This window comes from Chlorocebus sabaeus, chromosome 22 (genome assembly GCF_047675955.1).
Source record: "Chlorocebus sabaeus isolate Y175 chromosome 22, mChlSab1.0.hap1, whole genome shotgun sequence".
NCBI lineage: Eukaryota > Metazoa > Chordata > Mammalia > Primates > Cercopithecidae > Chlorocebus > Chlorocebus sabaeus.
Genome location: NC_132925.1, coordinates 99,829,159 through 99,855,536, shown reverse-complemented (window position 1 = coordinate 99,855,536; position 26,378 = coordinate 99,829,159). Strand labels below are relative to the sequence as shown.

At 37.6% G+C, this 26,378-nt stretch overlaps 1 protein-coding gene and 1 non-coding gene across 3 annotated transcripts in view; both read left to right on the top strand.

The window, feature by feature from the left end:
* MYRIP (myosin VIIA and Rab interacting protein) overlaps positions 1–26,378 on the top strand; it is a 403,697-nt gene that overhangs the window by 136,790 nt on the left and 240,529 nt on the right. The window lies entirely within an intron of this gene.
* On the top strand, positions 22,203–22,344 carry LOC119626138 (U4 spliceosomal RNA). Its single transcript, XR_005242307.1, has one exon. It is a non-coding gene; the product is annotated as a U4 spliceosomal RNA (small nuclear RNA).

Below are 26,378 nucleotides of genomic sequence, written 5' to 3'. Positions count from 1 at the left end.
TCTCAGAAATAAAAATGAAAATAAAAATAAACACAGACTTTCAGGCTCTACCCTAGGCATACTGAATCAGAATCTGCATTTTAGCAAGATCCCCAGGTGATTTATCTGTACTTCAATTTCTCTAAATCAGTGATTGTCAACTTTGGCTCCATACAGTAATCACTTTCAGAGCTACAAGAAAATGCTCTCAAAGATTCTTATTTCACTGGCCTGGACAGCAAGACTTTTGAAGACTACCAAGATGACACTAATGTAAAGCCAAAGCTGAGAATCACTACTCTAAACTATTCTTTGCAAATAAATTTTAAAATCTCAATGTAATGACTGACTTTTCAAAAAAATATAGTTTCTGGGGAGAGGGGTAATTACATTAAAATGTGATACATCATCTGAATAAACCACCAGTCACAGAACAACCTAAAAATGTGTCAAATAGCCTCTCAAAAGACAATGGAGTCCTCTGGCTCCACTGCACATTCTTTCTGGAAGGAACATACCGTCATCCTGGGACTCAAAAAATTTTTAAAGAGGAAGTTTTTATTATAAGCAGTTTATAATTTAAAATTACTAATCACTTAAGGAAACAAAGCAATGTAGGTAAAAGCCAGAGACAGCAGAACCAGGACTGTAAAATATATAGCCATTAGAATCAACAGCTACAGAGTAATAAGAAAATGTTTACTGTGTTAAAGAAATCAGACAAATATGAAAATATGAATAAAGAACAAGCAAATTTAAAAACATGAACTCATTAAAATAAGTAATAATTTAAATAAAACTTAAACATCACTAGCAGATTAAACATTGGTGAAGATTAAACACTGTAAGGTGAATTTTTAAAAATCTAGAATTAAGAAGTAAGAAACAGATGACAATATGAAAGACAGGTGAAGAGTCAAAGAGAGGATTGAGTGAGGAAGGCTAGCCAGAGTTCTAGAAGGAAAAAAAGAGAAAGAATGGATTAGAGCAACATTTGAAGAGATATTGGTTGAGAATTTCCAACAGTTGAAAGGTTCTGATCAAGATTTTCATGAAGCCCAGAAATTCCTAAGCAGGATAATAAAAATAAATCTACATCTAGATTACTCTTAGTGAAGCTGTGGAACATTGAAGACAAACAGAAGATCTCAGATTTGCTTCTAAGGAGTAACAACCAGACAAATACTTGATTGTCAGCAACACAGGAATAATACCTTACATGTGCTGACAGGTATTTTAGTGTAAAATTTGTAGGCTTTAGTGATGGATTGGGTATGAGATAATGAAGGAAGCATGTCAAGAATATCTGTCAAGTTCTGGAATACAAAAGATGCCTTTATTGAAATGCAAAAATACTGAAAGAGATCCAGGCTTGAGGGAGAAGTTTATGAATTTGCTTTTGGACAAGTTGAATATATGGTGCTTTTCAGATATCCAAAAGAAGATGAGGTTCCTTTTCCACGCCATCGTCTATCTCAGTTTCTAGCTTGTCTAAAAGCATATTACAGGAAACTTGGTCAAATGTCTTGCTGAAATGGACTCAGTACTCTGCAACAATCCCTTGTCCTGTTAGAAATGAAGTTTGGTGTAAATCAATTTTGAGTTGTAATATGGCTCTTGAACGTAATATACTCAATGTTGAGGCACCTCAATTTTTTCATCTGTATCATGGTAATAAAATTATATATTAATGACTTACTGAGGTATCATGAGGACTAAAAAAAAAGTATGAGAAACATTTGCTACACAAAATGCCACACAAATCATTATCTGTCAGTGATTTCTAACTTCTCAGAATCTTTTTCTCTCTAAGTGCTCATTCATCACCTGTTTTATAAACTGTCTTTCCAGAATGTTATTGGCATTGATTTTAAGCAGAATCCACTTCCTTTTCACTTTTGAAATGTGTAATGACATAGATCTGACTTTGAGCTCTTAAGGCCTATCTTCAGTTTGCTATCATATTTGCAAGTTATTTCTGGGCCCTGGATATGATTTGGCCCAACTGGCAACTTGAAGTCAGTACAAAGCGCCTGTGTGGTCTTTTGTTTTAATTTTATCTATCTCCTGTCTTGAGTTCCAGTGTCTTATTTTAACTGGAAAATAGTCTCTTCCTTAGAAAAGGTGGAAGAAAAAAGATGTTAAAGAGATCTGATTTTTCCACTAGCATCTGTTATCTAGCATTATACCATCTGCCCCAAGCAATGTTGTTGTTCCTTATTTATATTGCCCTGGAACATAATTTCAGACAACATTTAGTTTGAATGTCTTATATAATTATGAGCTTTTCTGTATATGTTCTTAATAGATCTCTGCCATTTAATTTTTATGTTCTTTTATCTTTAGGGTATGCTTTTCAAAAATATGAATTCTTCCATCTTGAGTTTGTTGTTTGTATGTTTATATGAATGAATGCACAGAAGAATGAAACAGAATTTTCCATATATCTATATTGGTGGGTTAAGATGTCTTTCCTTTTCCCTTCTATCAAGGTCATTCACAATTATATTATCAATTGCTTTCCATTTATACAGTCTATTCCTTTTGAAGTTGTATTCCATCATGAATTTGACCTTTTGATAATGTATACATTTTTTCATATGTTTTAGAAACATATGCTTTCCTGAAATCCTTTTCTGCATCTGATTATGCCCAAGTTTTCATTCCTTCAGTTTTATGAATTCTGAGATGATTGCTTTCTCTAAAGGTTTCTGTCACTTCAGTGTCAAAGTGACTTTTTTATTTTTCATGTCTGATCTCAGCTGGGCCAGCTAGGATGACTGGTTCTCTCTTTCCATTTGTTATTTTATCCTGAGCTTCTTCACAGCATGACGGCCTCCAGATTCCAAGAACATGAGTAGAAGCTGCAAGGACTGATGAGGTCAAGGCTAAGGGTTAGGCTGATAGACTCCAGCTTGATAAGGGATGCTATGAAGAGCTGGTGGCCACATTTAATCTATAATATATGCTATTTGTCATTTATTTTCACTTATTTTTAAAATAGTTGTTGATTGTACTGGGCTATGTGATCTAGAAACCTAAAATAAGTGAGAGCAGTGGAATCATCAAAATCTTGGCACTCTTTTATTTTCTGTTATACCTTTTTGTATTCAGGTTTAGTGCTCTTAGCAGAAATCCTCCTTCTGGCAGTGGTTTGGCACAGAGAAACTGGTTATTAGTGATAAACTCAGTTAATATATTTTGGAAACACTGATCGAGAAACAGTGGCCATATGGGTCCCTTCTCTTCAGGAGACAGAACAACAAAGTAGTTTTGTCACAGATAAGCTAATTACATCTGCCAGTGGTTTAGATAACTGCTCTAAATTTGTTTTACTTACTAATTTTCAAACTTTGATGTGATATCAGTGTATTAAACTAAAATTCAAACCCCCCCGCCCCCCGGCTTTAGCTCCATGTATGATCTAGAGCAGGGATCCCTAATCCTGGCTGGACACTGAAACCACCTAGAGAGCTTTTTAAAAACTACACTGTCCCAATATTGTCATGTAGTTGGGTGGGTGAAGGGGAAGGAGGTTGGTGGAATTCAGTTGGGAGTATTTTTTTCAAAGTTCCAAGTAAATCTAAAGTACATTCAGAATAGAGAAGCACTACTTTAAACAGGGGTTTCAAAGTTTTTTCTGTAAAGGGCCAGATTGTAAATATCATAGACATTGCAGATCATAAGCTCTCTGTCGGAAGTACTCAACTTTTTAGTACAAAAGCAGCCATTGGTCTTAGGTCAAACTAATGAGCATGGCTACTTTCAATAAACTTTGTTTATGAACATTAAATTTGAGTTTTATATATGTAATTTTCACATTATAAAATATTATTCTTTTGGGTTGTTTTCCAACTATTAAAATATGTAAAAACCATTCCCAGCTAATGGACCATACAAAAACAGGTGTGGGGCCTGATTTGGCCCACAGGTCATAGTTTGCTGACCCCTGTTCTAGAGGATTCTGGCAAAAGTTCTCTACTTTCACTAAAATGCTTCTCTCAAAGACAGGCAGGAGGTTTTCATCATCTTTATAAAACTGTCACTTTTCAGTCACTATGATGTTTTTCTTTTTAAACAGCTTTATTATGGAATAATATACATGCCATAGATTTAACCTATTTTAAGTGTACGATTTAATGATTTCTAGTAAATTTATAGAGTTATGCATTCATCGCCACAATGAAATTTAGAATATTTTCGCTATCCTCAAAAGTTCCCTTTTGACCATTTGCATTCAGCCTCTTACCACCCTGGCCCCAGGTATCCACTACTCTACTTATTTTCTCTGTAGATTTGCCTTATCTGGACATTTTATATGTATAGGATATACATCATCTTTTGCACATGGCGTCTTTCAATTAGGATACTGTTTTTTAGTTTCTCCATGTTGTAGCATGCATGAGTCATTTATTCCCTTTCATTGTCACATAGTATTCTATCACATGGATATACCTCCTTTTGCTTATCCATTCACTTAATGGATTGTTTTCAGTCCCTAGACATTATTTAATGATGCTGCTGTGAAGAAAGTCCTTTCCATTCCATTTGTTGAGAGTTTTTATCATGAAGGCATGTAGGATTTTGTGACATGCTTTTTCTATATCTATTAAAATGATGATGTGGTCTCTGCCCTTTTTTCACTAATATGGTATATTACATTAATTGATTTTCAAATGTTATAAATCCCACTTAATCATGGTGTATAATTTGTATGTATTTCTGGATTTGTTTTGTAAATGTTACAAATATTACAAATATTCCTGACAGTCTCTAATTTTCTTTAATTGTGACATCTTTGTTTAGCTTTATATCACGCTAATATTGCCTAACAGAATGAAGTAGGAAGTGTTTTTTTCCTGAACTCTGTTTCCTCAGTGAGGTTATGAAGGATTGGTAGTAATGAATTTTCCCCCTCTTTATCTGGGAATGCCTTTGTTTTGCCCTCATTTTTGAAAGATAATTTTGCTGGAGAGTAAATAATCGGTTGACAGGAAAGTAGGAATAGCTAGGAACTTTGCAGTTGCTGCTGAGTATGTGTGCAGCCTCCCACATATGTACAGCCTCCCAGACCACCAGGGATATATATGTAGGAGCTTATCAGGGTTCACTACAGCTGTCTCATTACCCAAATCCCCTTGTTAAATTTCTGTCTTGTCTTCATGTTGGTTGTCCCAAATAGGATCACAGCTTCATTGTCTTCTCCCATTCTTCTGCTTCTGGAATTGCTGCTGTTTCTGACAATGCCCTGGGGCATGAGGTTTTACTGTTCTGTTCCAAATCAATCTGGCTTCTTTCTGCAGCAAAAACTGCAGGTTTTCATGGCTTGTCTCACCCTGGTAGAACTACCAGTTGGCAGGTGTTGGGGATGTGTTGGAGATAATGAGGTAATGGGAGCAGTCCCAAGCTAAAATTCCACGGACTCCCACTGAGGTTCAATAGTTTTACTTGATTAAATGCTTCTCAAGTTGTTATGTGCCTTCAGTCTGTTTCCAGGGCCCTGAAATAGTTATTGTTCACAATTTTTTCTAGTTTTAAAAATCATTCTTTTTTGGAGAGAATTTTTGGAGAGAATTTTGCTGAGTTTTTTCCTCTCTCATTTCAGATATCCTGCATTACAGTGTTTTTAATTCATTGATTAATGCTTTCATTGTTGGGCAAATTATGGAAAACCAATTTTTCTTCTGTTGCTATTAGCAAAATCTGTAGCAGGTTTATCCGCTTAAGAAAACTTACTGAATCTTGGAGGGTGGTTCTAAGATGGCCAAATAGGAACAGCTCCAGTCTATAGCTCCCAGCGTGGGTGACACAGAAGACGGGTGATTTCTGCATTTTGAACTGAGGTACCGGGTTCATCTCACTGGGGCTTGTTGGACAGTGGGTGCAGCCCACAGAGTATGAGCCAAAGCAGGGTGGTGTAGCACCTCACCTGGGAAGTGCAAGGGGTCGGGGAATTCCCTTTCCTAGCCAAAGGAAGCCGTGACCGATGGTACCTGGAAAACTGGGACTATCCCACACTAATACTGCGCTTTTCCAAATGGCATACCAGGAGATTATATCCGATGCCTGACTCAGAGGGTCCCACACCCACAGAGCCTTGCTCACTGCTAGCACAGCAGTCTGAGATCGAATGGCAAGGTGGCAGGGAGGTTGGGGGAGGGGGTCTGCCATTACTGAGGCTTGAGTAGGAAAACAAAGCTACCAGGAAGCTGGAACTGGGTGGAGTACACCGCAGCTCAAGGAGGCCTATCTGCCTGTGTAGACTCCAACTCTGGGGGCAGGGCATAGCTGAACAAAAGGTGGCAGAAACTTCTTCAGACTTAAACGTCCCTGTCTGACAGCTCCAAAGAGAGTAGTGGTTCTCCCAACATGGAGTTTGAGATCTGAGAACAGATAGACTGCCTCCTCAAGTGAGTCCCTGACCCCTGAGTAGCCTAACTGGGAGGCACCTCCCACTAGGCGCTAACTGACACCTCATACAGCCGGGTGCTCCTCTGAAATGAAGCTTCCAGAGGAAGGAGCAGGAGCAACATTTGCCATTCTACAATATTTGCTGTTCTGCAGCCTCCGCTGGTGATACCCAGGCAAACAGGGTCTGGAGTGGTCCCCCAGCAAATTCCAACAGACCTGCAGCTGAGGGTCCTGACTTTTAGAAGGAAAACTAACAAACAGAAAGGACATCCACACCAAAACCCCATCTGTACGTCACCATCATCAAAGACCAAAGGTAGATAAAACCACAAACATGGGGAAGAAACAGAGCAGAAAAGCTGAAAATTCTAAAAATCAGAGTGCCTCTTCTCCTCCAAAGGAACACAGCTCCTTTCCAGCAACAGAGCAAAGCTGGATGGAGAATGACTTTGACGAGTTGACAGAAGTAGACCTCAGACGATTGGTAATAAAAAACTTCTCCAAGCTGAAGGAGGATGTTCAAACCCATCGCAAAGAAGCTAAAAACCTTGAAAAAAGATTAGATGAATGGCTAACTAGAATAAACAGCATAGAGAAGACCTTAAATGACCTGATGGAGCTGAAAGCCATGGCACGAGAACTACGTGACACATGCACAAGCTTCAGTAGCTGATTCGATCAAATGGAAGAAAGGGTATCAGTGATTGAAGATCAAATTCATGAAATGAAGCAAGAAGAGAAGTTCAGAGAAAAAAGAGTAAAAAGAAATGAACAAAGCCTCCAAGAAATATGGGACTATGTGAAAAGACCAGATCTACCTGAAAGTGATGGGGAGAATGGAACCAAGTTGTAAAATGGAAAACACTCTTCAGGATATTATCCAGGAGAACTTCCCCAACCTAGCAAGGCAGGCCAACATTCAAATTCAGGAAATACAGAGAACACCACAAAGATACTCCTCGAGAAGAGCAACTCCAAGACACATAATTGTCAGATTCACCAAAGTTGAAATGAAGGAAAAAATGTTAAGGGCAGCCAGAAAGAAAGGTCGGGTTACCCACAAAGGGAAGCCCATCAGACTAACAGCAGATCTCTCGGCAGAAACTCTACAAGCCAGAAGAGAGTGCGGGCCAATATTGAAAATTCTTAAAGAAAAGAATTTTCAACCCAAAATTTCATATCCAGCCAAACTAAGCTTCATAAGTGAAGGAGAAATAAAATCCTTTACAGACAAGCAAATGGTGAGAGATTTTGTCACCACCAGGCCAGCCTTACAAGAGCTCCTGAAGGAAGCACTAAACATGGAAAGGAAGAATCTGTACCAGCCACTGCAAAAACATGCCAAATTGTAAAGACCATCAATGCTAGGAAGAAACTGCATCAACTAACAAGCGAAATAACCAGCTAACATCATAATGACAGGATCACATTCACACATAACAATATTAAACTTAAATGTAAATGGGCTAAATGCTCCAATTAAAAGACACAGACTGACAAATTGGATAAAGAGTGAAGGCCCATCAGTGTGCTGTATTCAGGAGACCCATCTCATATGCAGAGACACACATAGGCTCAAAATAAAGGGATGGAGGAAGATCTACCAAGAAAATGGAAAACAAAAAAAAAGCAGGGGTTGCAATCCTAGTCTCTGATAAAACACACTTTAAACCAACAAAGATCAAAAGAGACAAAAAGGCCATTACATAATGATAAAGTGATCAATTCATCAGGAAGAGCTAACTATCCTAAATATATATGCACCTAATACAGGAGCACCCAGATTCATAAAGCAAGTCCTTAGAGACCTATGAAGAGACTTAGACTCCCACACAATAATAATGAGAGACTTTAACATCCCACTGTCAACATTAGACAGATCAACAAGACAGAAAGTTAACAAGGATATCCAGGAATTGAACTCAGCTCTGCACCAAGCAGACCTAATAGACATCTGTGGAACTCTCCACCCCAAATCAACAGAATATACATTCTTCTGAGCACCACATCACACATATTCCAAAATGGACCACATAGTTGGAAGTAAAGCACTCCTCAACAAATGTAAAAGACCAGAAATTATAACAAACTGTCTCTCAGACCACAGGGCAATCAAATTAGAACTCAGGATTAAGAAACTCACTGAAAACCGCTCAATTACATGGAAACTGAACAACCTGCTCCTGAATGACTACTGGGTCCATAACAAAATGAGAAGGCAGAAATAAAGATGTTGTTTGATACCAGTGAGAACAAAGACACAACATACTAGAATCTCTGGGACACATTTAAAGCAGTGTGTAGAGGGAAATTTATAGCACTAAATGCCCACAAGAGAAAGCAGAAAAGATCTAAAATTGACACCCTAATATCATGATTAAAAGAGCTAGAGAATCAAGAGCAAACACATTCAAAAGCTAGCAGAAGGCAAGAAATATCTAAGATCAGAGCAGAACTGAAGGAGATAGACACACAAAAAACCCTTCAAAAAATCAATGAATCCAGGAGCTGATTTTTTGAAAAGATCAACAAAATAGGTAGACCACTGGCAAGACTAATAAAGAATAAAAGAGAGAAGAATCAAATAGATGCAATAAAAAATGATAAAGGGGATATCACCACCGACCCCACAGAAATACAGACTACCATCAAAGAATACTATAAACACCTCTACACAAATAAACTAGAAAATCCAGAAGAAATGGATAAATTCCTGGACACATACACCCTCCCAAGACTAAACCAGGAAGAAGTTGAATCCCTGAATAGACCAATAAGAGGCTCTGAAATTAAGGCAGCAATTGAACATTTACCAACCAAAAAAAGTCCAGGACCAGACAGATTCACAGCCGAATTCTACCAAAGGTACAAGGAGGAGCTGGTACCATTCCTTCTGAAACTATTCCAATCAATAGAAGAAGAGGGAATCCTCCCTAACTCATTTTATGAGGCCAACATCATCCTGATACCAAAGCCAGGCAGAGACACAACAAAAAAGAAAATTTCAGGCCAATATCCCTGAAGAACATCAATGCAAAAATCCTCAATAAAATACTGGCAAACCGGATTCAGCAGCACATCAAAAAGCTTATCGACCACGATCAAGTTGGCTTCATCCCTGGGATGCAAGGCTGGTTCAACAAATCAATAAACATAATCCATCATATAAATAGAACCAAAGACAAAAACCACATGATTATCTCAATAGATGCAGAAAAGGCCTTTGACAAAATTCAGCAGCCCTTCATGCTAAAAACTGTCAATAAACTAGGTATTGATGGGACATATCTCAAAATAATAAGAGCTATTTATGACAAACCCACAGCCAATATCATACTGAATGGGCAAAAACTGGAAGCATTCCCTTTGAAAACTGGCACAAGACAGGGATGCTTTCTCTCACCACTCCTATTCAACATAGTGATGGAAGTTCTGGCCAGGGCAATCAGGAAAGAGAAAGAAATAAAGGGTATTCAATTAGGAAAAGAGGAAGTCAAATTGTCCCTGTTTGCAGATGACATGATTGTATATTTAGAAAACCCCATCGTCTCAGCCCAAAATCTCCTTAAGCTGATTAGCAACTTCAGTAAAGTCTCAGGATACAAAATCAATGTGCAAAAATCAGAAGCATTCCTATACACCAATAACAGACAAACAGAGAGCCAAATTATGAGTGAACTCCCATTCACGATTGCTTCAAAGAGAATAAAATACCTAGGAATCTAACTTAAAAGGATTGTGAAGGACCTCTTCAAGGAGAACTACAAACGACTGCTCAACGAAATAAGAAAGGACACAAACAAGTGGAAGAACATTCTAGGCTCATGGATAGGAAGAATCAATATCAAGAAAATGGCCATACTGCCCAAGGTAATTTATAGATTCAATGCCATCCCCATCAAGTTACCAATGACTTTCTTCACAGAATTGGGAAAAACTACTTTAAAGTTCATATGGAACCGAAAAAGAGCCTGCATTGCCAAAACAATCCTAAGCCAAAAGAACAAATCTGGAGGCATCACGCTACCTGACTTCAAATTATACTGCAAGTGTACAGTAACCAAAACAGCATGGTACTGGTACCAAAACAGAGATTAGACCAATGGAACAGAACAGAGCCCTCAGAAATAATACCACACATCTACAACCATCTGATCTTTGACAAACCTGAAAAAAACAAGAAATGGGGAAAGGATTCCCTTTTTAATAAATGGTGCTGGGAAAACTGGCTAGCCATATGTAGAAAGCTGAAACTGGATCTCTTCCTTACACCTTGTACAAAAATTAATTCAAGGTGGATTAAAGACTTAAAGGTTAGACCTAAAAGCATAAAAAGCCTAGAAGTAAACCTAGGCAATACCATTCAGGACATAGGCATGGGCAAGAACTTCATGTCTAAAACACCAAAAGCAACGACAACAAAAGCCAAAATTGACAAATGGGATCTCATTAAACTAAAGAGCTTCTGCACAGCAAAAGAAACTACCATCTGATTGAACAGGCAACCTACAGAATGAGAGAAAATTTTTACAATCTACCCATCTGACAAAGGGCTAATATCCAGAATCTACAAAGAACTGAAATTTACAAGAAAAAATAAAACAACCCCATCAAAAACTGGGTGAAGCATACGAATAGACACTTCTCAAAAGAAGACATTTATGCAGCCAACAGACACATGAAAAAATGGTCATCATCACTGGCCATCAGAGAAATGCAAATCAAAACCACAATGAGATACCATCTCACACCAGTTAGAATGGCGATCATTAAAAAGTTAGGAAACAACAGGTGCTGGAGAGGATGTGGAGAAATAGGAACACATCTACACTGTTGGTGGGACTGTAAACTAGTTCAACCCTTGTGGAAGACAGTGTGGTGATTCCTCAAGGATCTAGAACTAGAAATACCATTTGACCCAGCCTTCCCATTACTGAGTATATAAAGGATTATAAATCATGCTGCTGTAAAGACACATGCACACGTATGTTTATTGTGGCACTATTCACAATAGCAAAGACTCGGAACCAACCCATATGTCCATTAATGATAGACTGGATTAAGAAAATGTAGCACATATACATCATGGAATACTATGCAGCCGTAAAAACGGATGAGTTCATGTTCTTTGTAGGGACATCGATGAAGCTGGAAACCATCATTCTGAACAAACTATCACAAGGACAGAAAACCAAACACTGCATGTTCTCACTCATAGGTGGGAATTGAACAATGAGAACACTTGGACACAGGGTGGGGAACATCATACACCAGGGCCTGTCATGGGGTGGGGGGAGGGGGGAGAGATAGCATTAGGAGATATACCTAATGTAAATGGTGAATTAATGGGTGCAGCACACCAACATGGCACATGTATACCTATGTAACAAACCTGCATGTTGTGCACATGCACTGTAGAACTTGAAGTATAATTTAAAAAAAAAAGAAAACTTACTGAATCTTAGTTTATAATTAAAAGCAACACTAAAACAGCAAGTGGATTGTATAGAAGAATGAAAGTTTTAAGTATTAATTCAATATAATTAAATATTGTATAACATAGGTTGAATAACTGAGAGCAGAGTTCAACAGATTTATATCTGAAACGTTTTTCTTCTGAATGGCAGCGCTCCTGTCTAGCACCATGGTGTTCATGATTCCTTATCAACTTAGTGCCCCCCATGTAAGCAGGCTGAATTGAGCACTTGTGATGCCAGGTACAAAACAGGTAGGAAAAAGACTTTTCTGTTGTGTATAGCAAAGAAGGAACTGGCATCAGCTTCCTGAGCGTTCATGCATCTCCCATTCCCAATCTTTAGGAAGGCCTTTCTCTTGGTTCTGGCATTATCCCTGGGAATGAGTGGGATCGGCAGTGGATGTGACCATGACTTATTCCTCCAGTCCCCGTCACTGGCTTAGGGAACATCATAAGAGCCAGTGGGTTTGGCTCTTAGAAATACGTGACCAGTGAAACTCACTAGTCCCATCTCTTGCACCTAGTTCAGTCTGTTTATAGTGTCACTCCCTTTCCCCCATTCTTTCCTGCACCTCCCCAAAGCCCATCATATCCAAAGTGGGAATCAATTCTGAACATTTATTCCTGAGACTTTCTTGTGAAAAACACATGAGTCCTATTAATAAACAATTGTTTAATTTTACTTAGGGAGGCAAATAGCATGCAGTAAACTTTTTGCTAATGATTATGATTGTTCTTTTTCCTTCTTTTCCCTAATCATGGGAAAATGTAGTTCATTAGCAAGTTGACCTGCTCTCTTGTTTTCATTCACCAAGCAGAACTCTAAAGAATTGATTCAGCTTTGCAGAAGAACAATATTATATTAAGACAGCACTATTTCTACAGTTAAACTAGCATGACTAGCTTATAAATCAAAGCAGTGCTATTGGCGCCACATATATGTGTTGTGTATTTCTTTTGGCAAAGTTACAACTTTAAAGAATTGACATTTTGGATCACCATGTGGTAGTTTAGCCATAACCGGTTGCTAATGAGGGAATCAAGACAGAGGCAGATGTTTCCTTAAATGTGAGCTTACATAAGCCACTTTAGTCAGTTCTGGTTTTAAACAATTGCATTTCTTGGGGAGCAAGTTGTACACTGGATCTTCCTTCTGAAAATTGATGCCTCCCCCTCATGAGTGTTGTGCTGTGCAGACAGGAACCTCATGGTGAGGAAAAGTGTAACTTTGATTGTTGCTGCTCTTTTAATGTCATGCTAAATGGAATGGCACTTCACAATCTCTCAACCACAGCAGTTTCCTCTTCTCATTCAAATCTAAGATACAAGCATTTCCCTAACTACTGTTTGAATCCAAAGTGTTTATTTGGCAGACTGGTGCAAGTTGAATTCTGGAAGGAAATCTAGTTTTAAAAAATGTCTTAGAACATTATGTTCAGGGTTAAAGTCAAGGACCATATTTCCTACACATGTTGTTTTTCAGGCAATTTACCTTGAGTTTTTTGCGGAAGAAGCCAGAATGGTGCTTACAGGTGGAAGGGAAATGGTAGCAGTAGACCCAGAGAGCAAAGAGATCCACATGCATTTCCCTGATAATTATTTTATTCATTTATACTTCTGTCTTACTTCAGAAAGGATTTGAAGTGGCTTGCTGATGTAATCACAGTTCTGCTGGAAAAGATAAGGCCAAAGGAAATAAAAGTGGAGAAACAAGAAGAGATCGACCCATGTTACTCTAAACTGAATCACTTGCAGTTCCCACGATTTGCGAATCCCATTTTCCTCTCATGTTCTGGGAGTTCAACCAGGAAAGGAACGTGTTAAGTCTGGATTTTTGAGGCCCGAGAGTAAGGCACTGGGTTTGAAGGACAAAATCAGCCACATTGGCCTTACTTCTGGAAGACCCTAGATTTGGATTTTGGAATAACCTGTTACTAGTCAAGATATCTAATGTCAGAAGACCACATAACTGCATCTTTTAGTCCTATTCCATTATGTCTACTCTTGAAATTAGCTCCAACAAGATACATTTTCCTATTTTGTTTTGAGATATCTGCTTCTCATTAGAGCATCAGCCAGCCACATATCTTGCATTAGGACCTTTAAGTCAACAAGTAGATTAAAGGGAATTAAATGCAAGCATTTCAGGTAGGCCCAGGGAATAAGGGCATTAGGTGGCAGGTAACCTGGATGGTGCAACAGGGTTAAAATTATCCCTATATGATCCTGTTTCACGAACAGAAGATGAATGGACTTTCTTAAAAGACTTTACAAGACCAGTTAAGAGCAGGATAGTATAGGATGGTAATCGACACTCTTGATGTCTAATTCATCTGGGTTCAAACTGGAGATGAGCCATTTTTTAGCTCTATGACCTTGAACAAGTGACTCAACTTCTCAGAGCCTGTTTGCCCATCTGCAGGATGGTTATAATAATACCATCCATCTCCAGGTTGTTATGAAGGTCAAGTAAAATTATGTACATAAAAATTTAGGCATCACGTGACACGTGGTAATCCCTCAGTAAGTGTCAGTAGTTATTGTGTCTAAACCCCTGACATGTTGTTATTGTAAGTCTGCATCTTCATTGCTTAAGGAACTGAGTGACTATTAGGAGGAATTAAATTCCCTGTCAGTCTGCTGGGAAATAATTTGGAGATGGATAAGGACTCCAAAGCACTAATGGCTACATGTTCTCTGGGCTAGTTTTTTGTTTGTTTGTTTGTTTGTTTGTTATTTTTTTTTTTACTTGTTCAATGAAGGTATGGGAATTGAGGACCTATAAAGTTCATTCTCATATGAAAATTATCTGGGTGAAAGGGTCCTTCTTTGCTTGTCCAGAGATACACGTTTCCTCTGAGAAGGGCCTAAATTGCATTGCAAAATGAAGAGTTTCAAGGGCTGTAGTGCAGTTACTTCTTCACAAAACATTAGCCCAGATTGTTCTCCCACCCAGGGCTTTTCAATCCTTGGACGAGGGTGTAAAGGCATCCCTAGGTCTTAGAGAATCAGGGTCTCATGTTTTAGAGCCCTAAATTGCTGAGTGTGGGCTGTGACTTAGAATCACTGTGTAGGAAGGTGAAAGAAAATCTGCCAGCCCATTCTTGGCCAAGATGCTAGATTTGGAAGCCAAGATTCACTTGACTTGCAAACAGTTTCTGTGTTACAGAGTGGTAGAATTATGGATGATTGATTTTTTTCAATTTAGTTTTATATTTTCAAGTTCTCATACATCAGTATTACGAAAGAACGTACACATAAGACAAAGTAACAGTAAATTAATAAAGTTATGTGCAAATAATTCAATAAGCTCATGTATTAGAAGGGGCTCATATCACCTAGATGTTATAGAAATATAAACAGAAAAGGCACACACTTTGGATTACAAAGGGTCTGGATTTGGATCCGGTATCAGCACTTTCCGGGTGACCCAGTACCAGGGCATGTGGTCTTGTTTTCTGTAAAATGGGCAGTGTTTACCTGATTTGGCAGCTGTGCAGATTAAATGAGATGATGTGAGTGAACAGCCTGGCCGAGTCAGTTTCTGTTTCTTCTCCCTGTTGGGGGAGTTGATGGTGTGAGAAATGAGCTATGAACAGTTCATCAAGACTGATATGTAAAGTGAGGATAACTCACTTTGTTGTCAGTTAAGCCTGTATGATCTCTTTTTTCTCATCCATCCATCCATCCATCCATCATCTTATTTATTCATGCATACATGTATGCATTCATTCACTTATTATTTCATCCCTGTTATATTGTGTGTCCTACCGTGAGCAAGATGCTATTGATGCAGATATGAATGAAATAGGTGACTTTGTTTGGAACTTGTGAATTAATATGCAAATGCAGGAGTGACCCCCTGATTCTTAAGCACTGTCTTGTGTTGCTATTTAAACATAAAAACATGATCACAGTAAAAACATAAAGCTTAGTCCTTGAATTAAAGATGCCAGAAGGTTGATATTCTACATGTCCAAAGTTGAATATTTATGTATATGTGAACATGTGTATATTTATATTTCTAATAATCATATATCTGTCTTAAAAGTAAAAGCAATATTTTTCATGTGATTTCTCTCATTTGCTCATGGTTTGCAGCTTATTTTACTAATATAGTGACATATTCATATTATGTGTTAGAAATCTACATTTGCAAAGATCAGCTAAGTTTATGTTTAAGATTTAGAATAGTCTGGAAGGATAGTGTCTAGCCAATTACATTTTTATTCTCAATTTTAAAACTCAGTATTAAAATAGTTGACTGTCTTCTATTTTCTGTATACTATCTGGGTCAGTATGTGGTGCTGAGTGACTTAATATTTTAGATTTCTTTTTCAGCTGTACATTTAAATTCCTTTCTTATTTTAGTGCCTTTCTCCCAAGAATGTCACCTGATGCATTTAAAATGGGAAAAATATTTATTTTCATCTTCTTTAGCTTTCTTTTCTTTAATTAATTTTTAGCCCTTAATTATCATTATGAGCAACTGGGATTCTATTTTGTTTCAATTCAGAAAAACACTTTGCTTTCTACTACTTCCAAAGTATTTTAAGCAGTATGAAGAGTTTTAAATGGTACACATGATAATACAGCAGGTAAGAAATTGCTGGCATGAGTTTCAAACCAAGAGACAATAAGATGTTGTGCAATGGACCATTGATAAAGAGGTGGCAGCATGGGGCTCCTCACAATTGTGTTTGTTATTAGAGCCAGAACATGAGAAGAAATCACTTCTCTGCTCTCTAAGAGCCTTCTCTATTAAGTTATTAGGTTACTATAGATAAATTCTTAACACCTATCCAAGGTCTTAATTCTTCCCTTTCAAAACTGTGTGAAGGTCGATTTTTGTTCATGGCAAAGTCTTGTTTCGATGTTGAACTCATTGCAGAATCACTCTGAGGCCTGGCTGCAGTGCTGTTTATAAAATCCTTGCTTCAGGGTCAGGCTGCAAGTAAAACATCATTTAGAAGAGCTTTTGGCCTTTCACAAAATTGTCATGAACCTTTGAAGAAGAACTTGGAATTATATACTGCTTTGTAGCATACTGCAGTAGAATTTCATAGTTGTTTTTATGGGCCATGACAATTTTTGGAAGATGATTACAACTTTTCTTGTAATCTTCATTTAATGTATGTATTCATCTGATCATTATAACTGCTTGGAGAATCATTGGAAATATAAATATCTTGGGTCATTTTGATACAGACATTTTCTAGTTTTGAAAGGAAAAGGGACAGGCATTGAGTAATAGTTTAATAAAGTATTTAATGTACAAGTATAGAGCAGTAATAATTCTTTATAATTTTTTTTCCATGTCTTTCCATAAATTTTCACAAATGCATAAAGTGCATTTGTGAACATGTTACATATTAAACTGATTAATATTGTGACCCAATTGGATTTTTTTATGTACGTTTCTGTAGATCCCCAAAGCCTCCAAGTGTACTGATTTGGATTATTTTATATACATCCTTAAGACCATTTTCTGGTAGTCGTATAACTCTGAATTGCATTAAAAGAAAAAATAAAGCATTTTATAGAACTAAGTGTGATTTTTCTCAATTTAAACTCTGCATTCTGCCTATTTGGAGCTACTTAATGATTTGCTGTGTCATTTCCACTCCTGAGTCAGTACAGCTTTATTTTTTTACTTAATTATAGCAATTAAGAATATAATCTTAACTCTTTGATCTTCCTAGTAGATATTTTTATTGGTCGGGGTCAGATAGAACACCTGTAGGAGACACATATTAGGAGATTTATTACAAGGAACTGGCTTATGTAATTTTGGGGACTGACTAGGCTTGATCATAATCCATGAGGCAGGTCATCAGGAAGGGCAGGCTGGAACCCTCAGGCATGAACTTCCACTGACTTAATCAGGCTTTTTCGGATTATCTAGGATAAGTCCTCTTACTTAAAATCAACTGATTATGGGTTTTAATCACACCCACAAAATACCTTCGCAGCTACACCTAGATTAACGAATAACTGGGGACTGTAGCCTAGCCAAGTTCACACATAAAATTGACAATCACAAAACTTAAATGAAAAATATTTCAAATTTAGCAAAATAGTATAGAGTTCTACATAATTGTATATATTTGATATCAGTTGAAACTAGTTGTTCCTTTTGTGGTTGCAATGAAATATACATTACGAAAGTGAATGTTCAAGTCCCTATAATCTTGGACCAGGAAAAGGCCATTAGCAAGATGATATGGGTGGTTGCCCCTGAGCTTCTGTCCCTGTAGCTAGGGCAAACAGGTGGCTACTCCAAGATCTCAAGGTAAGTACACCCCAGCCTATTCTGTCTTCTCTCTTGCTTCTCAGAACTAGGCTTTCTGAAGGGCTCTGTCCAATAAATGGAGAGGGATTTCCTTGGCTGTTTAGAGTATATCTATTGCCAAATAATTATTAAAAACAGCCAGGCTTAAGCCCAGAAGCTTAGGAAGCCAAGGGAGGGCACCCTGAGTTTTACCAAGAATACTGAAGATATTAGAGAGGTTCTCCAATGGTTACCAGAAAACAGGTTACAGATAATATGCACTTGAAAACTGAATGGCCACTATATTTTCTTGCTTCTGCTCCAACTTCAAGCATAGTAGCTTCTTAAAGGCACAGATTATATATCCTCAGAGCATGTCATAGTGAATAGCATAGATATCAGTTAGTGTTCCAGCAGGAAATAGTACACCCAAATTAGGATAAGGTGAGGACGGGTAAACCAAAAGTTTTGTTTAAAAAGGTGTGGGCCTGCTCTAGAGAAACCCGAAATAATAATGTAGTACCCTATAGCCATTATTTTCCTCAGTCAGTGGGGTTAGGAAAGGGAGAGATTACTGAAAGCATAAAGAGAACACCTAGGACTGAGAGTTGCCCTCATAGGTGCTGTGACCTTTACTGAAGCGATGTAATTAGTCCTCTGGAGAGGGAACCAAGGGAGAAGAAATACGGTACCCTGATTCTGAAAATCCACGTCACTTTCTCCCTCTGATCACCTGCCAGAGTTTCCAAATGGCTGAACCCACCAAATATCAGAGGGCCAAGGGCCCACCAATGTAATCCCTCCAAATTAGCCACCTGAGGGCACAATGGAGAGTGGACCCAGAGGGGCACACAGGAAATAGAAGGCCCTTCACTCACGTTATACAGCAGCTCCAAGCATGTGAGCCTGAACAAGCTATGTCATTTCTCTGAGCCTCAGTTTTCTCACCTTAAAATAATGTAATCATAGTTATCTGGCAGGGTTATTTAGGGGCAGATAGTATATGTAAATGCAAATTACTCTTTTTTTAAGCTTTTATTTTAGGTTTGGTATATATGTGAAGGTTTGTCATGGGGCTTTGTTGTAGAGATTATTTCGTCATGCAGGTATTAAGCCCAGTACCCAATAGTTACCTTTCTGCTCCTGTCCCTCCTCTCATCCTCTCTGCTCAAGTAGACCCCAGTGTCTGTTGTTCCCTTCTTTGTGTTCATAAGTTTTTATCACTTAGTGCCCATTTGTAAGTGAGAACATGCAGTATTTGGTTGTCTGTTCTTGGATTAGTTTGCTAAAGATAATGGCCTCCAGCTCCATCCATGCAAAAGACAGGATTTTATTCATCTTTAGGGCTGCATAGTATTTCGTGGTACATATGTACCATATTTTCTTAATCCAGTCTATCATTGATAGGCATTTAGGTTGATTGAAGTCTTTGCTATTGTGAATAATGCTGCAATAAACATTTGCATGCATGTCTTTATGGTAGAATGATTTATATTCCTCTGAGTGTATACCCGGTAATGAGATTGCTGGGTTGAACGGTAGTTCTGCTTTTAGCTCTTTGAGGTATTAACATACTGCTTTCCACAATGATTGAACTAATTTACACTCCCACTAACAGTGTATAAGTGTTCCAATTTCCCTGCAACCTTGCCAGCATCTGTTATTTTTTGACTTTTTATAATAGCCAGTCTGATTGGCATGAGATCGTATCTCATGGTGATTTTTATTTGCATTTCTCTAATGATCAGTGATAATGAACTTTTTATCATATGCTTGTTGGCTACATGTATGTCTTCTTTTGAAAAGTGCCTTTTCATGTCCTCTACCCACTTTTTAATGGGGTTATTTGTTTTTCTCTTATAAATTTGTTTAAGTTTTTTATAGATGCTGGATATTAGACCTTTGTCAGATGCATAGTTTGTAAATTTTTTCCCATTCTGTAGATTGTCTGTTTACTCTGCTGATAGTTGCTTTTGCTGTGCAGAAGTTCTTAAGTTTAACTAGATCACACTTGATTTTTGCTTCTGTTGCAATTTCTTTTGGTGTCTCTGCTGTGAAATCTTTGCCTATTCCTATGTCCAGGATGGTATTGCCTAGGTTGTCTTCTTCCAGGGTTTTTATAGTTTTGGTTTTCACATTTAACTTTTTTATTTTTAGTGGCATGATATCGGCTCACTGCAACTTCCACCTCCTGGGCATGCCTCAGCCTACCAAGTGGTTGGGATTACAGGCACATGCCACCACACCAGACTTTTTCTTTTTTTTTTTTTTTTTTGGTAAAGATGGGGGTTTGCTGTGTTGGCCAGGCTGGTCTCAAACTCCTGACCTCAAGTGATCCACCTGCCTTGGCCTCCTGAAGTGCTGGGAATACAGGTATGAGCTACCACACCTGGCCGCATTTAAGTCTTTAATCCATCTTGAGTTGATTTTTGTGTATGGCGTAAGGAAGGGGTCCAGCTTCAATCTTCTGCATGTGGCTATCCAGTTATCCCAGCACCATTTATTGAATAGAGAGTCTTTTCCCCATTGCTTATTTTTGTCAGGTTTCTTGAAGATCAGATGGTCGTAGGTGTACAGCCTTCTTTCTGGGCTCTCTATTCTGTTTCATTGTTCTATGTACCTGTTTTTATACCAGTATCATGCTGTTTTGGTTACTGAAGCCTTGTAGTATAGTTTGAAGTCAAGTAACATGATACCTCCAGCTTTGTTCATTTTGCTTAGGGTTACCCTGGCTATTCAGGCTCTTTTTTTGGTTCCATATGAATTTTAAAATAGTTGTTTTCCAGTTCTGTGAAGAATGTCATTGGTAGTTTGATAGAAATAGCATTGAATCTGTACATTGCTTTGGGCAGCATGACCATATTAATTACATTGATTTTTCCTATCCATGAGCATGGAATGTTTTTTCATTTGTTTGCATCTTCTCCGATTTCTTTGAGCACTGTTTTGTAATTCTCATTGTAGAGATCTTTCACCTCCCTGGTTAGCTGTGTTCCTAGGTATTTTATTCTTTGTGTGGCAATTGTGAATGGACTTGCCTTTTTGATTTGGCTCTCAGTTTGGCTATTGTTGGTGTATAGGAATGCTAGTGATTTTTGTACATTGATTTTGTATCCTGAAACTTTGCTGAAGTTGTTTATTGGCTGGAGGAGTTCTGGGGCCGAGACTGGGGTTTTCTAGATATAGAATCATGTTGTCTGCAAACAGGTAGTTTGACCTCCTCTTTTCCTATTTTGATCCCCTTTATTTATTTCTATTGCTTGATTGCCTTGACTAGGACTTCTAATACTGTGTTGAGTATGAGTGGTGAAAGAAGGCATCCTTGTCATGTGCTGGTTTTCAAGGAAAATGTTTCCAGCTTTTGTCCATTCAGTATAATGTTGGCTGTGGGTTTGTCATAGATGGTTCTTATTATTTTCAGGTATATTCCTTCAATAACTAGTTTATTGAGAGTTTTTAACATGAATGGGTATTGAATTTTAGTGAAAGCCTTTTCTGTGTCTGTTGAGATAGTCATGTGGTTTTTGTCTTTAGTTCTGTTTATGTGATGAATCACATTTATTGATTTACATATGTTGAATCAACCTTGTATCTTGGGGATGAAGCCTACTTGATCATGGTGGGTTAGCTTTTTTGTTGTGCTGCTGGATTCTATTTGCAAGTATTTTGTTGAAGATTTTTGCATCAACATTCAACAAAGATATTGGCATGAAGTTTTCCTTTTTTGTTGTGTCTCTCTCAGGTCTTGGTATCAAGATGATGCTGGCCTAATAGAATGAGTTTGGAAAGAGTCCCTCCTCAGTTTTTTGGAATGGTTTCTGTAGGAATGGTACCAACTCTTCTTTGTACATCTGGTAGAATTTGGCTGTGAATCTATCAGGTCCCAGGCTCTTTTTGGTTGTTAGGCTGTTTATTACTGACCCAATTTTGGAGCTTGTTGTTAGTCTGTTCAGGGAATCAGTTTCTTACTGGTTTAGTCTTGGGAGAGTGTATGTGTCCAGTAATTCATCTGTCTCTTCTAGGTTTTCTGGTTTCTGTGTGTTCATTACTCTTAACAATAGATGGAGCTTCACACAGTGGCAATTGTTGTAGCCAGTGGGGTTTATCTGAAACACAATTATTGCTAATTGAAAACTTTTCCCAGTACCCTGCTGTAATGACTTGAAATAGAGTTGGCATTGGCAGTTTTTGACAGTCTCTGCAAAGACTAAATTAAAAAAAAAAAAAATACAATAGATAGCATTCAATATAATAACTGCTACTGTTATTATAGTTGTCACCACTGTTGTTACCTCAACTAATTCATAAAATAGATAAGAAGTTCATTTCACAACAGGGAAAGAGGTAAGAGATTGAGGAAGCATTTTGTACTGTGTTAGAATAACTGTAGCATCTTACATATGTGTGTGTGTGTGTGTGTGTGTGTGTTAACCTAAACTCTGATCATAAGACAAAGCGCCCCATCTCCTTTCAATGCTACTACTGATCATACATTTCTACTTTTCCCTACTTATTTGCCAGAGATAAAAAGAAAATTAGTAAACTACCCCAGTTCGAATTCCATTTCCCTCCAGCCTACCTCATGGTGGAGAATTTAATGACAGAAAGTGGCTGAAAGATTTGGGATCAGTGGGGAGAAATTGTGACTAATGCACATTGTTTGACTTCGTAATTACTACAGTGTGATTTCATAAAAACTGTATTAGGCAGATAATAACATTGTGAGTTGTAATTGTGTCTACATATGTAATTTCTTTTCTCTATAGTATTTAGGATTATAGGGAGGATTTCTAGATATGTAGGGAAAAAAGTAAATTTTTGCTTAACACTCATATGTTCTTAGTTGAAACAGACACTTGTAATAACAACAACAAAAAAGCAGATTCACAAGGGAAAAACAGAAATTTGTTAACATGCATATTTCATACACACATGGGAGATACCTAGAGAAGGAGTAATTATCAAAGAGGTGACTCTGAATTGCACTTTATATAACATCTTCAAAAAGAGCAGTAAATTTTTAGAGAAGTGACAGAACAAAGGAAATGGACTTTGAGTCTCCAGGGGCCGCAACTTGTGGGAAGGCAAATAAAGGCTAGTTAAAGTTTGTTAATGTAGATTCCTCTGGTGCCATCTCCAGGTCCATAAGGGTCTAAAGTTTTCATTGGTTAGCTTTTGTTCTTCCTGGTAGAAAGGGGAGATGGGATATATTATGTTTTTGTAAATTTATGTCCTGATTTTAGGCAAATAGAGGGAGGGCAGAGAGCTCTCAGGTATCTGCTTCTTTCTTGCCTTCAGCTCAACAATCCTCCTGTCAAAAGGTGTATTGGGGGTGGCATATTATGGCCTCTCACAGTTACAATAGTATAGGTAATGGCATATATATTGATAGTCTATATTACTATGCTTTACTTAAAAGTACAGTTTAGATCATAAATCAAATAGAAAACCAGATGGAAGCATTTTAAAAATTCATCTTGGAGAAGGTTCAAAAGGTATCTGTTGTCCTTGCACAAAAGAAATCTGTACCTTCAAGGTTCCGGGAACACCAGCGATAGCAGACTGATTTGGCATCAGCTGACCATGTGCTAACTGGGAACAGGACTTCTTAGAGATCACCAAGAAATCACCTCATTCTTTAGCCTGGTCACATAATTAAATTTGAGTCGAATGCTCTAATCTTTTGATGATTTTGAATTAAATTCTTATTTATACCTTATGACAAGCACTCTGTTCTGTCTTCGTGGATGAGACTCCCAGCTGCGAATAAAGCCAGGTTGGAGGTTTTGCTACAGTTTATCATATTATACCTATGAATGATTCATGTGCCATCTGTTGACCATAAATCCAGTTAAGGAATTCTAATAAATGTACGATTTCTACTTCCTAGAGTAAAGCAGAATTGGCGTTTACAACCTTCCTTAGCAATAAAATGCCAGTAAAAATATAATTGACACTTATGGTTCTTTGCTATTCCTAAGCATTAATCACCTTAAAACACAGTATCAGGTGTCTGTATTTCCATGACTATTAGCTACAAAATGTTGGCAACATGTTAAACTTCAATTACTTTTTATAATATCTTATATTCACATGAACAAGATTTAATGACTCACAAAGACAATTTGGAATAAATACAGATATTCACCCTGGAATTTTCTCTTTCAATGGGAATAATTATTAACAACACTGGTTTCTTCTCTGAGGTAGTAATTTTTGGTAGTTTAGTTCTTATTCAGAGTGCACTGACAATGTGATTATTATTAGTACCTCTGTCTTTCCCAGCATGCAATTATTTGCATATTAATTTAACTTTGTTATTGGGTGAAAATAGCACCATATCAGCAGAGAGATATGATTTTAAAGTATCAGTGACATGAAATAATTTTAATGTGGAACTAAACTTTGTTATGATTCTAAATTTACTTTTAAAAATAACAAATACTGCTTTTTATGACTGCAGATTATGCTGCACAAAATAAGGAAATACATTTAGTCTAAAAAGTATCAAGCCCCAATCCTATTTCTGTTATTTTGACATTTTTTATTTGAATATTCACTCTCAGTATTTTTTGACATAGGGACGTGTTCTGACTATGCTTCGACAGATTAAAATGGTAACACATGAGAAGCTCACACAGATGGACTGGGAAATAGAAACAGGTGTTGCACTCACCTGCCATTGTTTTCTTTTTCCCCCTTTCAGTTTTTCTCTTTTAAAATGAGAGAATGGGTCCTTCTTTCCATAGTGGCAGTGAAGTTAGAGTACATTGACGGGCTTCTTCTTTGGACCAAAAAATAGTCCATGCCCTGCAAATCTGGATTTTATCTCTTGGTGCAACTGATGAGTAATATGACTCTTTATCATACTGTCTTTGTGTTTTGGAAGTAGAAATAATAAAATGCATGTGTAGTAAGACTAATTTTGTAAATAAATAGAGAATGTACATATGTATGTTCATATTGATTTTTAAAAGATCTGGAGGGAATATTCATAAATATTAAAAATAATTATTCTGTGTGTTTTTGTTTTCTCTTTTGCACTTTATATTCTAAATTTCCTTTAATCACAAAAGGTTTATTTTTAAAAAAAAAAAAAAAAGGTGATAATATGTAAGCAAAACTGCCCACTTCCTTCCTCACGTTACCCACTAAGGAATGCCTCCAAAGAAAACACTATAGAAGTTAGGGAGGAAGTGTGCATTAAGGGGGAGTCCATGCCAAGGACTAGGAGGGAAGGGGAAAGTTTTCAGGCCAGGATCAGGCTTAGTCAGCACATGAGAGCAGATCTCTTGGGAGAAAATGGGACCCTGAATCAGCTTCCAGAAACTGACAGGGAATTCACACAGCCCCCAGTTGACTATGGGATTGTTATTGCCTTTGGACAACGATGCTCTTGTTGATATGACCAGTGTATTCTCTGATGCATTCCCAACCTGATGTTTGTTTAGTGCCTGAAGAGCCAGGCAAAACTCCGACTGCCTTTGGCATCCACCTCCACAGGAGGGATGTATTGTCCCTATTAAAAGTGCTTGGCATGGTAACTTTGGGTTAAACACAATTGGGTGGAAGCTAGTCTTATGAAATAGAGATCTGCATAAAACTTGAGAGGGTAGAACAAACAAGGAGCAAATATAGAGAGTCAAATCCATAAACCTTGAGGCTATTTAATTTCTAGATCAACATTTATTCTTCTACCCTATGTACCTTCTGACCTCCTCCTTTGTAATTTCTTCAGACTCAACCTTCCAGGCCCCTCATATAAAAATATTTCTCTCCTTTTCCTGAGATGGTCAGTGCTGGTCACCACCTTTCTATATAAGGGTCAGCTTTCCCCTCCTTTGGGTTTGTACAAGAAATCGTTCATTTATCAATGTCTGTGGAGCCCCTGTTATATATGTCTGAGGTCCTGGTTAGGGTATATGTCATCACATATCCACACAAATAATGCCCATTTATTAACAAAAAAAGACTTTCCAACCCTCATCTCAACAGAACCCCTGTTATACAAATTCACTGTGTAGTTAGAACTGCAAACTTTAGCCCTTCCAATGTGGTTCTAGACCCAGACGTGGTATCATGTTGCTACTGATGAGGGCTAGTCTTAACTGATGCCCTTGAATTGAGACTGGGGTGACATACAATGCATTCATAGAAATTAGCAATGGCTATCCTAGTCCTCAAGAGAAATTTAGATAAGCTGCATTTTGTGCATCGATATATATCAGACTCCTGTGACAC